At 41.4% G+C, this 12118-nt stretch overlaps 1 protein-coding gene across 9 annotated transcripts in view; it reads right to left on the bottom strand.

The window, feature by feature from the left end:
- Window positions 1–11191, bottom strand: part of LOC109419572 (cell surface glycoprotein 1) — a 254760-nt gene extending 243569 nt beyond the window's left edge. For 2 of the 9 annotated variants that reach the window (XM_062850817.1, XM_062850824.1), the window contains exons 1-2: window positions 10881–11132; window positions 9203–9632 (exon numbers count right to left, since the gene is read on the bottom strand). The gene's annotated coding sequence lies outside the window, so the exon portion shown is untranslated. Of the gene's footprint in view, window positions 1–9202; window positions 9633–10835 lie in introns of all 9 variants that reach the window. The other 7 variants (XM_062850821.1, XM_062850823.1, XM_062850822.1 and 4 more) reach the window with 7 other exon arrangements.
- Window positions 11192–12118: the final 927 nt, after the last annotated feature.

Raw genomic sequence — 12118 nt, 5'->3', positions numbered from 1 at the left:
CTAGAAGACCTTTCGAGGAAATCTTGAACTCTTAAAACATATTTCGTGGAAGAGAGAATTTTAGGATCATTTATGAAGGGCTTACCGTAGAGGAATTCCCCGGGAATTCCTGTAGGGGTTAGGAGAAAAAGGCTGGAGGAATTCTTGAAGAATTTCTACAAATAGCTCGTTTAAATCTTAGAAGTATTCATTGGGAAGCCAAGGACTTATTCCCGGGGGCTCCTGTAGGAATTTCCAAGGAACTTTTCGAGGAATTCTCGTGGAACTTCTAAAGGAATTTCCGGAGTACTTCTGGAAGAAGTTTTGTGTAGATTCTGAAGAAATTCTCAGGGTGTTATGAAGGAATTTCCGGAAAACTCTTATGAATTCTTGGGGAAGTACTTGAGACAATTTTAGAATCAATTCTCAGAAGTATCACAGAAGGAATTCTCGGAGAACTCTGGGACATCCTGCAGAAGTTTAACATAAATTCATTCAGAAGCGCCTCGGGAATACCTCCAGGAGTTCTTAAAAAATCTTCTAGGAGAACTCTTGGAAGAATTTCTAAGGAATCTCTGAGAAACTCCTGGGAGAATTCCTGAGGATTTCCCGAGGAACTCCCAAGGAACTGCTGGAGGAATTCCCGAGGAACTTCTGGAACAATTCCCGAGGAACTCGTGGAGGAATTCTCGGTGACTTCCTGGAGGAATTCTCGGAAAACTCCTGGAGAAATTGCCCGGGAACTCCTGGAGGTCTTTCCTGGAGAAATTGCCTAGAGGAATTCTCAGGACATTCCTGGAGAAATTCTCGCAAAACTCCTAGAGATTTTTTTTTTTGAGAAATATGTGCAAATATTTTTTGGGGAACTGCTGGATGAGTTTTCGGACATTATTACTAGAAAACTTTTTGAGGAAATCTTGAACTCCGAAAATAAATTTCGTGGAAATCCTAGAGAGAATTTTAGGATTATTTATGAAGAAATTACCGTAGAGGAATTCCCCGGAAATTCCTGGAAAAAATGCCAAAAATGCTGATGGAATTCTTGAGGAATTTCTTTAAATATCCCGTTAAATTCTTAGAAGTATTCCTGGGGAAGGAAAGGAGTTATTCCCGGGGGCTCCTGTAGGAATTTCCAAGGAATTTTTAGACGAATTCTCGTGGAACTTCTGAAGGACCTTCCGGGGTACTTCTGGAAGATGTTTTGTGTAGATTCTGAAAAAATTCTCAAGATTATTATGAAGAAATTTCCGGAAAACTCTTATGAATTCTTGGGGAACTGCTTGAGACAATTTTAGAATCATTTCTCAGAAGTATCACAGAAGGAATTCTCGGAGAACTCTGAGAAATCCTGCAGAAGTTCAACATAAATTCATTCAGAAGCGCCTCGGGAATACGTCCAGGAGTTCCTAAAAAATCTTCCAGGAGATCTCTTGGAAGAAATTCTGAGAAACTCCTGGGAGAATTCCTGAAGATTTCCCGAGGAATTCTCAAGGAACTTCTGGAGAATTCCCGAGGAACTCCTGGAACAATTTCCGAGGAACTCGTGGAGGAATTCTCGGTGACTTCCTGGAGGAATTCTCGGTGACTTCCTGGAAGAATTCTCGGAAAACTCCTGGAGTAACTGCCCGGGAACTCCTGGAGGTATTTCCTGGAGAAATTGCCTGGAGGAATTCTCAGGACCTTCCTGGAGAAGTTCTCGCAAAACTCCTAAAGATTTTTTTTTTTTTTGAGAAACATGTACAAATATTTTTTGGGGGACTGCTGGATGAGTTTTCGGACATTATTACTAGAAGACTTTTTGAGGAAATCTTGAACTCCGAAAATAAATTTCGTGGAAATCCTAGAGAAAATTTTAGGATTATTTATGAAGAAATTACCGCAGAGGAATTCCCCGGAAATTCCTGGAGGGGTTAGGCTAAAAATGCTGCAGGAATTCTTGAGGAATTTCTACAAATATCCCGTTTAATTCTTAGACGTATTCCTGGGGAAGCCATGGAGTTGTTCCCGGGGACTCCTGTAGGAATTTCCAAGACACTTTTAGAGCAATTCTCGTGGAACTTCTAAAGAAATCTCCGGGGTACTTCTGAAACAAGTTTTGTGTAGATTCTGAAGAAATTCTCAGGGTTGTTATGAAGGAATTTCCGAAAAACTCTAATGAATTCTTGGGGAACTGCTTGAGACAATTTTAGAATCAATTCTCAGAAGTATCACAGAAGGAATTCTGGAAGAACTCTAGGAGGAAACCCAGAAAGTGCTTCTGGAAGAATCTCAAAAGGAACTGTTGTAGAAATTCCTAAAGCAACGACTTGAGGAGTTCCTGAAGGAACTGCTGGAAGAATTTCAGAAGCATAACAAAAAAAACTGGGGTATTCACAGAAAAAAAAACTATTCAACAAATTCCACAAAGAACTCCTGTAGGAATTGTCAATTTTATTATTCTTCACATCCTTTTTACAGCATCGTTTCGTCAGTTAAACAAATGTCAAAATTACTTACGGAACTAACTCGAAATCCAAATGTCCATTTAATGGAACTTTTTGGAAAGGTGTGATTCAGTAGCAAATTGGAGAACATCAATAGAAAAATTCTAAGTGACAATTGGCTTCTTTAACGGTGTTGAGATAATTCGATATTCTGAATCTGCATGTCAAATTGAGCCGAAATCCAAATTTTCATGAAGTTCGGAGTCCGGGAACCTATTTAAAAATCAATTTGAAGTTTGTATGGGAGCGATTTGTCGAATCACCCCTCGTCGCAGTTTGCACTGGGCGGAGCTGTCAAACAGTTGCCCAGCTGTCAAAAGGTGATTTCAAAAATCTCTTTGAAATTGATTTTAGGTATCAAAACAAAGTTCAAAAAATCTGAAAAAAAATCATAGTGACTCAGAAAAAGATGCTCTTTCGTATAAAATCAAAAAATCAGAACAATTTTCAAAATTTAAAAACCCAATTGATTGTGAGAATAGAAGCAAAATATCAATAGAATGCACCCACCACTGGGGCATCAGGGACCCTACGAGGACTCATAGAAGGAGGGGTTCTATAGCCAAAGTCAACGGTCATTACACATTTTGAAAGATCTTCCAAGGGGGAGAAGGTCTGAAATGTCTGAAAAAATGTGTCTTCGAAGTTTATGGACAGTGTGATTCAAGCCTCAATGACGCATACTGTCCTGATTATACCCTACATTTTTTTCTTCGTTCGTCCAGCTCCCCACTGCAAAGGGAAAACTTCGCTAAACTTGTGAGCCAACGTGTTTTTCCACGAAAGGAGGAAAACATTAGCCTCACTCAGTCAGAAGAGTGCGCTCGCTCCGTGTTCGTCACTCACTGTCATTTGCGCGATAAACAAATGATTCATGGAGTGCTTATGAAATTATTGGCCAACGAGCGAGCGGCGATGGATTTCGCTGATACCTACTCACTGCGCTGTTGGATGTTGTTTTGTTTTTTTTTTTCTTCTTCAGCAGTGTTTGGCAATGGGGGGAAATGAAGAGAAAATAAGCTTCATTCAGCGGAAGACTGTTGAACCAAGAAATTACAACGGATGGCGGAGTTTCCTCAATGCGACAAAAGCGCAGATGGAGCGCAGATAAAATGCTGTTAATTTTAGAGGCAAAACATCGTTACTCATGTCGCTGTATCCTCGAGAAACAAACAATAAAAAACTCATCTAGCCATACAGCCCTTTTCCACCGTATGATTTGCTTCCCCGCGATATGCATCACGTGGAGGAGCAGTGTCGAGTGAAAAATGCTGCCCCCAAGGTATACAAGATCGTGCTACTTTGTTCATTTAAACATAGAAATTTTCACTTTCTTATTTCCTTGATTTGTGCCGGAGTGTTGTTGCTGCTGCTGCAGCGCAGTCCCGTCTGTCTGCCCTGCCAAATCATCATGTTTACCATTAATAATTATTTGTTCAGGCTGCTGCAAACCAACCGAAGGGAATGCTGGCTGCACTATTGGATTGGAGTACAACGAGGTCGACGGCGGCGTGGTGATGCGAGGGAGATGCGATTCGAAGATATAGACGAGAAAAAGGAACACTTTGTTTAACTGACGGACGAAGAGCGCTTTTGTCGAGGGAAGGGTTGGGCCCGCGAGAGGGCCGGGGACCGAAGTACCCCGAGGGGCATTTCTTTACGAGAGGGGAAAGGTTATCCAGATTGGCACGCTCTGAGCTGCTTGGAAAGGTTTTCTTTTGGTAAGAGTTTTAGGATAAACATCAGCAAGGTGCAGAATGGCCCAAGGCGTACAGATACTGCTGCCTTATGCGGCGGGGTCGGTTCGATGCGGTCAAGTAGCGTTGCCCTCGCCTCCTAGTGGGTGATGTGGTCGCTGCCGCTGCCGCATGGTTTGAGTATATATGGTTCAACGAACAGAAGAGAGCATCGGAGTTCATTAGCGGCCGAGTCTATCGTTCACCGTTGAGACGCTTAATTTGGTTGGGCCAGTTGTTTAATCAATCATTTGACGGTGTTTGGCTCGATAAGAAACTAAACCGTTATCTTGTGAACGAATCAACGGTTATTTGAGCAATACTCGCTGATTGTATCTGTTTGATCTGATGTTTTTAGAGCAAATGTATCAGTTATGAGCTTGAGCTTGATTGACCGCCCGTGGATGCTACTCCAGTATCGCCAGATCAGCTACATTCACACAAGGAACCAATGAGAATCTATCGGGGATTAAGCAGGTATCTTCATTCAGTGTGTGAGTGTTGATGATCTCCTATTTTTAGGCGACAATGGCGCCTGCCACGTCAGGTTGCAGGTCAATTTGAGGAAGGGAAAGGAAGTGATGATTGCAACCGTTTGTATCCAAATCAGACCGAATATACCTCTGCGTCTGGACAAATTCATGCGGATGTCGGAGTGTTGGTGGGATATGGATGGCAAAGGGTTCACACATTGGTGCGCGGATGCCAGGCCCCAGGCGTAAGGTGATAGATTGGTTTATTTATTACTCTGAAGATATTACGGCACAGTTCACTCGATCGCATAACTCGTAGGCGTTTTATGTTAGATTGACACTTTGCTAAGAAAATTAGAAGGAAGGGAAATGGCTTGTTCAACCCGTTTCTGTTCTTGCGATGGCTATGAACATGAATATTAGTGTGGGTCATCGGAACCGTTTTCACAGATCAAAGCTTTTTTGGCTCCGTTTCGGGTCCTGAGTATCTGTGCAAAATTTGAGCACGATCGGTTGCGTCTACACTTTGCGCATTGCAATTGAAATTTGTATGGGATTTTGTATGAGAAAACATACTTTTTTTGCATTTTTGCCATAAGTTGAAAAAGTTTGTCTGAAACTTTTTAACCGATACTGTAAAATGATAGCCTAGGATGTTCTGGAAAACTTTGTCGAAGCCCGCAAAGCGATCCGATGCTTGTGAAAATAGTTATAATCAACGAACCGCATGCATGTGTTTATGTTTTAACATGTAAAGGAATAACAATAGTAACAAAATCATGATGTTTCGCCAAGCAATGCCAACGCTATAACTTTTTTCATAAGCATCAGATCACTTCGTGGTTTTCAACAAAGATTTTCAGGACACCTTAGGCTATGTTTTCACTTTATCGGTTACACGGTTTTAGAAAAATTCGAGCTTGTTATGAGAGAAATGCAAAAAAGTGTGTTTTCCCATGTAAAACCCCATACAAACTTCAAACGCGATGCGCAAAACGTAGACTTAACCGATCGTGCCCAAATTTTGCACACTTATTTGAGTCCTGAAATGGGATCAAAAAAGCTTTGATCTGATGGGATACCATTGAATTTTTCAATTTTCCATATAAACGATGACCCACTCTAATGAATATACATATGTCGAATATGTAGAGAAGAGGGAGAGAGTATATAGAAGGATACAAAGTAGGCGGAATGGGACGGGCCAGGAATTGAGCCCAGGACCTTCTGCATACAAATCAGAAGCGATAGCCACTAGACCACCAAGCCCGTTAACAAATGTATCAGTTATGAGCATAGTTGAACAGAACTTCGCAATAGAGTGCTCATGTAGAACACTGAGAAGCAGGCTATGTCCCAGTGGGGAAGCTACACCAAGAAGAAATAAAAAGAACCCTCACAATATACATTGAAAATGGAACGAAATTGTAGGATAGGATAAAGTCGATCAAAACTGGAGACAGAATGAATAAAATTCAACATCAGTGCTGCGAACCATCGTGACCATCACGAGAGAATCGTTAGATCCAATTTCGGATGTCATCCTATCCAAGTGATACGAACCAGATAGCATATCAACCGTCCGAAATGGCACGAGAGTTATGGATTTTACCCTGGCAGTTGCTGAGTGTTTCCGGCAAATTGTGAAAGGGTTAATCTTTCTTTAACAGTGATGCCTCTGATTGATACAACAGGAGTTGATGGATAGAATCATGACAATCACACCCATATCAGTGGTGACGGTCATAAAACGACGATCACTGTTGATAGGTGTGAGGTTCTCTATTTTCTGGTGTTACAAGTTTATAGGGATATCAGTGGCGTCGCGTAACCTCACTTTTTACCTGTGCACCGACCCTCAAACTTGCAATTGCAGGGGATTTATGATCAAAATCGAAATAAAAATAAGTGAAAGCAGCTATTCTCGTCATTTTCTAATTATTACAAGCAAATTTGATCAAAAAATTCACGAATTCATACTTGGTGCACAGGTAAAAAGTGAGGTTACGCGACGCCACTGAGGGATATACAAGTTTATTGTTTTCAGTGTCGGGGTGACTAGAAAGCTGATGGTTCACAGCACTGCCAGGATCTTTTAATTAGGAAATAAACGGCTACGCAGTCTTGGGATTTAAAAAAACGAGTAGTTTCATTCACCGAATGTTTCGACACGGGGATAGAGTCTTCCTCAGGGGGAAACTGTAATTGGTAGTTGTTTCTTTAACAATTGTGTCATAACATAGATTTGTCTAGTTACTTACATAATTACTAACGCTTTTTTGTCAATTTTTTTTGTCTAACTGTAACTGTCTCCGTTTGTGTCGTTTCTAACACATGACTTCGGAACGTTTTTTTTTTGGCAATGGCGAAAATTTGCACTTCAAGAAAGCTGCTGTTAAATCGCGATCCGACGAAATAAGTAACACATTATGCGTTATTTTCGTGGAGCACTGTGAATTAGTGAGAAAATAGAAGTAGATGCTGAGTTTTTATGTAACGTACTTCATGCATGATCCAGAATACATTACAAACCTTTCCTGTGCGTCCATACACTTACAATAACAATAGAAGTGCAAGCTGACATGAACTGTCAAATAAATATGTTGAAAATATAAATAAATCCCATATAAGAGTAACATAAATGGATGTAAGTTTCTATACAAAAACCATCTTACAGTCTCTTACAGTTTGATGATTTTGGCTTTCTAAGAGAGACAATTACTTGTACTTTCACATGCGTAAAAGGAAATTTGCATATAATTGCCTATAGCTAAGTAAAGTTATATATGCTTGAAATATGGCCCAAAAAACAATAAAAACCGTTATAACTATTTTAATTTTGGAATTAGCGGGATGTCATGTTCAGCAAAATTGTGTATATTATCATTATCTATAACTTTGTAGAACATGAGAAAAATGTAGAATCAAGTTTTAGAAAGTTATTGCGCAAAAACCTTTTTAAAGGGGCTGATGATAGAAAACGTAACGTATCTTGAAAAGTAACGGAGTTACAAACTTGGTGTCTTCGGCAAAGTTGCTCTAAACAACATTTTCTACATTTTTTGTAAAGACACCAACCACGTATCTTGAAAAATTCAAAAAAATAAATTTTCTATCTCACTTGTAGGGGAATTGATCATTTTTCACAGAAGTTCAAAAGAAGCTCCTTATTATAGTGAAAAACTTTCTCGAAGACACCATGACGCTAAACTTCATAGTAAAAAAGTTATTAATTAAGCGCGCTAAAATGACGAAATCAGCCACTGTACACTGCCTAGGTCTGGAATTTGACAATATCTCTAATGAAAAATAATGTCCCTAGGAAGCTTTCCACATTAAAAAAAACTTTCGCAGAAAACTCATCTCCTTAAACTCATCAAAACCATTTAATTCCACCCAAATCCCACCGACTGACTGCGTGCAATAAACCAAACCCCGAATACAACCCACCATTATCAATCAAAAAAATCTGAACCCCCCGCTTAACTTGACCGCATGTAACGCCGGACAGACGAGGGGGTGGACATGTGTACAATCGCACCCAAAACATGCCCACCGGGTTCGTAGCAGCAGCGTAGGTAACGTGTGTTGTGCACTGTCGACTTGTTTTTCGTTTTTTTTTTGAGTTTTCGATTCTTGTGTCCGCTGCTGCTATTTCCCATCCGTATGTCTGTGGGGCTGCTGGGCAGAAACGCCAACAAAAACAACAACAACAACAACAACAACGACAACAACAGTATCGTCATGCTGCAACATGCAATTCCGATTATCCTCCCATCAAGTGTCAAAAGATAAGCAATTCATCCCAGGCTCGCGCCTACCGCACTGATCTGATGATTCAGGGTGATGGAGGGATGCGTGTGCGTGGAGCTCATTGGCGTAGCTAGGGGGTGTCAAGTCTCTAGGAATTTCAAGGAGTTTTATGAAATAGCTAGCATTTCATTAGAAGCTGATTGCACTCTACGGATCATTGATGTTATTCTCTATCAGGATCTCCGAAAATGAAAAATATGAAGTTTGATCGTGAATTTGGTGAGCTTGTTCCATATAAATTTGATTTTAGACTGGAGGAGGAAGTCGGGTTAAATATTATTCTACTTGTGGTTTACGTACAGGCCCTAATTAGCCTGTTTGACAATGAAGACCAAATATAGGGAACTTGAAACCACGCCTCTCCCCCCTTTAAGGTGAAGATATGACGAAGCCATATCACGAATTTAAAAGACCACAAATCTGAAGAACCAAATGATGATTCGTTGATTGATTAGTCATCACCAACGGGTAACCAAACGATCAACTTTTCAGCGCAAACCAACGTTTGTTTCTCCAGATTCAGGAGAGCCCAACATTTTCAAATTTCCCCTGACAGAGTTTACGCCAGTTCGAATATCTTATCAATAGATATTCGAATTAACTTCTGATTGGAATTCTCTCCCATCGAAAATTATATATGTAAACCCCCTTAAAAATACGCCAGCTACACCAACGACGAAACTGCATATGGAGGATGGGAGGCATATCGCATACTTACAATTAAAAAATCTGCAGTTGAAATTACCTCGATGCTGATCTCCTTGCGCGCACAGGCTTCAGTCAGGGATTAAATCTCCGGTGGTGCGAGAGCTTGGCAATTATAAATTTTTGATATCCACAAAAATTCAGTTGACAGCTGCCGTTGGCTTGACGGGATGGATAACAGTTTGTTTGAATTTTTTTAAACCACTTTTTTTCTGCTGGGTTCTCCACTTGAACGCGCGGTGGGGCACACGGATGCGAAACAACGGGGTTGTCTGACGTTGTTGTGTAGTTCAGAGCACTTTAAAATTGTTGAACTCTTATTCTTCGCGGTTTTCGATATTCACGTTTCTGCTTTGGACTTCTTCGCGGATAGTACACAAATACACTCGCGCAAAACTTTCGGGAGGTTCAGGTATAATGCTCCTAACCAAAAGCCGAATCTGCTAGTTGTGGGGAAGGGAAGGAAAAAAGATGGACCATGTTAGAAGAAGAACTGCCTCTACTTCACTTGAATGGTTGTTGCTTGGTTCGCCAAAAAGGAAGCGAAAGAGGAACACACGGAGGAATACACTAACGCAGCACTGCTCCGCTGTCCCGAAATATATGTTTTGGGCGTCGTCACACACTTTTCACTCTCTCGGTGGCTCGGGCAGGTTCTGGGCGCTCTCGCGCTCCAATGGGGAGCAGTGGTGCGAACATAGACGGAATTGGGATGTTCTAGGACCCAGCAACACGCGCACTTCACATCGCACTTTTCTGAACTACCACACCGCAGGTATTGCACGCGTACTGCCTTGCCTAATTTTCTTTTTTTTTATCGACCATCCAACCACTCCAAAGAGTCCTACCGAGTAACGATTATTAGCTCAATAAGCGTATCGAAACTGGGTTCTCAAGTTTCCTGCGGAGTTCCCTCTGGCTGGAGCACTTGAGCAGGTATATTTCCACCCGGAGATGATACTGAATAGAGTTAACCACGAGGTTTCGGCGTGGAAAATTGCCTTTGAATGGGGTTAGACAGTCGATTAACGTATCGATTGGAGTCGTTTGGAAGCTCAACCCGAACACGTTGTACCAAGATGTCTGCAGCAGACGCAATCGTCAACTACATCGATTGCATAGCTGTTACATCATCTAATCTACATCGAATGCTCGAATCGTCTCCCAATAAATCCGTTGATCATATCCGTCATTATCATCCAACTAGCATAAAATCGATCGTTCTAAAGAGCAGCAATTTTGGCTCAACACTAGTTTTCGGGATTTTCGAGCTTCATTGAACACAGTTAAGGCTCCCGCAAGCTGAACCATCCACACTCAGGTTTCATATTTTTCTCTTTTCTCGCTTCTCTTCGGCTTAATCCGTTGTGGCAAATTGGAACCGACACATGGCAACATGAAACAAAAAAATAAAGCAACGGTCACACAAAGAGTATTCCCCGGCGAGAAAGGTACACCATTAAAAATCTCTCCTCCCGAGCATATAATCTATGTTTTCTTATTCGGCTTTTCACTTTGAAACACCTCGCACGATGCACTCCCGGCAGGAAACACCACCACGATACGCCAAAAAATACAGACGCCAAAAGCAACAATGAAATGGAGAATATGGTTGAATCAATTAAAAATCACTGTTATGTTTCCACCTAGAATCGCACAACCGGGATGAACCCACACACTCTCCAACTCACACCTCGGTGGTGACTCGGATCGGAACTCCACGAACTCCACACTCCAACAATCAAAATCCCGGATTCACACTCTTCTCCAAATCAGGGGTGGAACAATTGCCACAACTGCGCTGGCAATTGGACGGATTTCACCCAACAAAAGCAAAGAAAAAAACCTAACAGAAGCGTACTGGCGTGGAATAACACAAAATTCGATTTTAATGCCTCTACACAGCACGAACACTAAATGCACAATAAACCCAGCATTAAGTTCTTTGTGCGAGATAAGCCTCGCGGCGGACCATCCCAGGGAGCGTTCGCTCTTCGTCCGACAACCCGGCTCTTCGTTCCGAGTTCGAAACGGGTTTATGCTCGGACTTTTCTCTCGTCACAGCCACAGAGAGAGAGCGAAGGGTATTGCCTTGCTTGCCAGCACCATCTTCCCACACGACGGCATCAGCGAATGGGAGAAGATGACGGTGTACCTATTCGCCTTGACGGAACTCTTTGAGAGAATTGCGCTGTGCGTGAAAACAATTTTTTTTAACATGGGAAAGGATAGGAGCTGCATTTTCAAATGCTTCTAAAATATTTTAGGGACTTCAGATTGAAAAAAGAGTTAATGTTTTGCAATATACTTTCAATTAGCTGCACTATAACTGGTTTTAGACAAAATGTTTTTAAATCACAATGTTATGTCTATAATATAGCGTATCAAAATCTCATTCGATAACATTAAGAACGTTTTGCTTGAAAAAATTTCTATAAAGAATTAGAAGCATTTGAAAATGCAGCTCCTATCCTTTCCCATGTTAAAAAAAATTGTTTTCACGCACAGCGCAATTCTCTCAGAGAGCCTCCGTCAAGGCGAATGCTCTGCGCTCATGATTCCGTGCTGTCCGTGCTGTGGGTTGACTTGCTGCCGGCGCGTAGCATAAATTAACCGCCTGCTACACCCCACAATAACATAGGTGCACGGTGTGTTTCTATGCTGGTCGGAAAACGTAAAAAAAACACCGAATTACATCAGCAACCAGCTAGAATCTCAGTTTTAATCAACAATAAATTTCTATAAATCCAGCTAGCCTATTTGCTTCCCGGCTCTTTACACTTTCTGGAGCGATGTCGAAGAAAACCTTACACAGTTTTGTGCGCCGTCCATTGTTGTTTTAATCAGCCTGGCTAACTTCTCAGTAAAGCCGTTGTAGTCCATGATTTTCGACCATTCGGTGCGGTCGATACCTGCCGTGTGCCGCCTT

Source organism: Aedes albopictus, chromosome 2 (genome assembly GCF_035046485.1).
Source record: "Aedes albopictus strain Foshan chromosome 2, AalbF5, whole genome shotgun sequence".
Classification (NCBI taxonomy): domain Eukaryota; kingdom Metazoa; phylum Arthropoda; class Insecta; order Diptera; family Culicidae; genus Aedes; species Aedes albopictus.
The sequence above is the reverse complement of the archived record's forward strand: the minus strand, read 5'-3'. Positions and strand labels throughout refer to the sequence as shown.